Source organism: Elephantulus edwardii, unplaced genomic scaffold, assembly GCF_000299155.1.
Source record: "Elephantulus edwardii isolate Elephantulus edwardi_28Jun2011 unplaced genomic scaffold, EleEdw1.0 scaffold00078, whole genome shotgun sequence".
Classification (NCBI taxonomy): domain Eukaryota; kingdom Metazoa; phylum Chordata; class Mammalia; order Macroscelidea; family Macroscelididae; genus Elephantulus; species Elephantulus edwardii.
The window spans coordinates 6,150,692-6,154,532 of record NW_006399828.1 but is presented as its reverse complement, the minus strand read 5'-3'; positions in this window follow the sequence as shown (position 1 = coordinate 6,154,532).

Below are 3,841 nucleotides of genomic sequence, written 5' to 3'. Positions count from 1 at the left end.
GGGGTAATCGGGATGGGTGTGTCAGAGGCGGTGCGGTTGGCGCAGGATAGAGCAGGGTTTAGGGCTGTTGTGCATAGGGTCGCTATGAGTCGGAAACGACCCGATGGCACATAACAACAACAACAACAACAACATACTCCTTTCATAGAGAGAGACCAGTTGGCCTAGTGGACTGAAAGCGATGTTACCAAGCCAAAGGTGGGTGACTCTAATCCACGACCCTAAGGCCTGTTTTTCATTGTTTTTGTTCAGTCTTCTAGGTCGTATAGCCCACTTGTGTCCACTTGCCCTACACAGAGAGGTAACTTGTGGTTGCTGTGAAGCTGAACACTGTGACACTGATGTGTCAAATGCAGTAACGGTTACCCATAATGGACAGTGTTTGGTGGAGATCACAGATTAAAACAAGCTTGAAAGCAGGAGTGGTATCCACTTCCATAAATAACTTGGCTCCGGAAACCCTATGAACTGGAGAAAGGATGAGTCATGCACGTGAGTGTGGAGGATTTTTGTTCATAGGGTCACTATGAGTCACCTATGACTCGATGGCACTTAGCAACAATACCCCTTTTATAGCACGAGTCCAGATTCTCCTAAATAACATTTAGGTATGAATGAGCCTTACCTTTTATGATCCTCAGGAATTTAGATTTGTTTACCCCATAGGTTTCTCTTGGTTGTAATTATACTGTAAGCATATCACAAGGTTTCCCTTTCCTGATGGTGCTGGTTTGAACAGTTAACCTTTCGGTTAGACATTAAATGCTGCAGTTGTTGTTAGATGTTAATGAGTCATTATGACTCATCACAACCTACAAAACAATAGAGACTGTTCTGGTCCCATGACATCTTCACAATCTTTGCTGGGCTTAATTTCTGCCAAATGGTAATATGTGACTATTTTCTATTTTGACCTCTAAAGATTTTTCATGATATGACTTGAACATTATTTTTTTAGGTTTATCCGTATTCCCTACCCACTTGCTGCCATTAAATCAAACCCAGTTCATAGTCAACCTATATAGAACAGAGTAGAACTTCCATGTAGGATTTCCAAGGCTGAAATCTTATTGGAGCAGATGGCAACATGGTTTCCATGCAGAGCAACTGATGGGGTCTGGTGAGCTGGAACTACAGACCTTTTTGGCGTCTCGTGAGCTGGAACTACAGACCTTTTTGCAGTCAAGTACTTAACCCAACTTCATTTAATTCAACAGATGAAGCTCATTTATAATAACTAAAAGTTACCCTACCCCTTTTCAGCATCACTTAACATCGCTTCTGGTAATCAATGGAAATTTGAGATCACATGTAACTAATTTTTATGAAACATTCCATTGTCCTTCTCTCCTAATTATCAGTGCCTGTAAATTTTTGTTTGTACTTTACACTGATTAATATAGATTGATGAATTAATATATGTATAAACATGTATTTTGGGAAAGAGAAGAATTTAAAATTTCTGTTGGCACTTATCTTGTGCTATTCTCCAATATCTTTTTCCCTTCTTCTGCTCTACTAATTAGTAACTGACCTCTGTTCAACAAAGGTTAGGCTGAGAGATCCTAAAACAAATAATACCCATGTACAATTTAAAAGGGCAAACATAATCACGAATATTAATTTCATAAATCCTATTTATCAGATCAATTAATCTCTTAGGACTTCAACCTCACTTTACTCAAACCACTTAACTTCCATTAAACCTGGGCATGCATATCCCATTAAGAACAGGAACATGAGACAGTATTCTTAGGAAAATCCTCACCTAATGTTGTTTCCTTTTATACTTAATTATACTAATGATTTTAGGAGGCTGTTTCTGAATCGTATAAGATTAGATTGTTCTGATCAACTTATAAGTGAAGATGTCAATAACAAATTTATTCTATTAAAAGGAAACAGCTATACATTTACTAAGTATCTAATTTTGAACACATGATCTCTCTTCAAAGAAAATGAGTATCTCAGGAAATAATTTGGTAGAGGATTTATATATTTTAAAAATATTGCACTGTAATTTAAAAAATTCAAAGGTTATTGAAAATACTTTGCAAAATTAAGAGTTTCAATAGTAAATTATATTATCTTGATTCTTATTATATAATGATACATATCCACATCCACATATCCCTAGAATAAATGAAGTATAAGATTAATGGGATTTGGTTATGTCATATAGAGTGGCCTTTTCAAATTCAATGTTAATATTTTTAAAGGAAGTATTAATAGTTTTTTTCCTCTTCTCAATGAGAAATATACCAGTAAGAAAGTTACAGTATAAAGCTTTAATACAAATTGTTATTTCTTAATTTAATGTACAACTACTTGCTATTTAAATAGACAACACAAGTGACAGAGCACAATCACCTTTACAATGACAGTAAAAAATATAACATTGGAGATGACTTATATTTCATTAAAATGAGTAGAAATATGTTCTGGGATACACACACACACACATATATATATGTATATATTAATAAATGAAAACATAATTGAAATAATGCTCTAATATGAATTTCATTGAAATACTGCTGAGTAATTTTTCATGACCACATTTTAACAGCATATATTTTGTTTTGAAATGGCAAGTATCCTATAACGTGAACAGAATTTAGTCAAGTATTCAATTTGTTCGTGTACTATAGTCATGATTTATATATAACTTTAATGTTAAATTCTTTATTAGAATGTGTAGTTTTTCTATTGCAACTTCAATGAAGTAAAAATTGCAATAAAAAGCCAATGACTCTTACATGTCTTTGAACTCTTTTCAAAAAATATTTTTGAGAGACAAAACACTCAAGTTTATGAAAAGAAATTTACCTAATCCGTTTTTCTGCTACCAAGTTTTGAAACAGTGTCAGGAAGGCCTATTGTACCATGCAATCAATTCCTCAGTTTTTAAAGAGAGAAAAACAATACTTCAGCCCAATGCTAATTTTCCAAGCCAAGAGAACAGTTTAGAAGACTGGTAATGGCAAATCTGATGAGACACATGAATTGACAATTTTTCCCCTTTGACAAGATTAATTTGGAAAATTTTGCCTCTTATATTGTTTCTAATCCTGTAAAAACAATTGAAAAGATACACTACCAGACTGAATACATAATAAAAGTATTTCGCATCGCTTGCATACTTTTAAGAAGTCATTGCAAACATTCATCCGCCAGTCCTGGTGTTAGGAGAGATAAAGGACTCCGCAGAACTCATCCTTCTGTTCTGTCTAAATGATACTGAAAAATAACACTGACAAGGTCTTTGAGTGAAGCGATGAGACCAGAGAAATATGGAATAAGGTATCCTAGGTAAGATACACATCTTCTAAGTCTATGTGTGTATGTCTCTAGAAAAACGGTTTTATTTTTAAAGTAGATGTGGAAGGGTGGTTATTTTCTACTTTAACTTCCAACACACTAGAAGGATGAAGCAAAGGAGGTTCGTTTTTGGCATTTAAATCCTGCACATCACCCGGTGTATTTTTCCATTTTCTTTTTCCCCACTGGAGAGACGAATGCTGGGTGAAGATGTACAAGTGAACCGAAAGAGACAAATGGCTGGCACAGGTACGAAAAGCAAAGCTCAAACGAAAACACCGGGATTGGAAGTGCGGATCGCACCGGGCCTGTTCGCACCCGCCGCCAGCCCGAGTTAACCCTTGGGGCGCGGAAGCCGCGGCGGCGTGGGAGCCGGGCCGGTGAGTACACACACCGGGCGCCCCACGCCCGCACGAGTGGGCTTTACTCCTCAAAAGCAGGAGCGAGCCGGAAGGCACTTTTGAAGTCCTGCGGATGCGTCACGACCTAGGGCAAGCCCCGCGTCCGGTTGTGTAGTAGG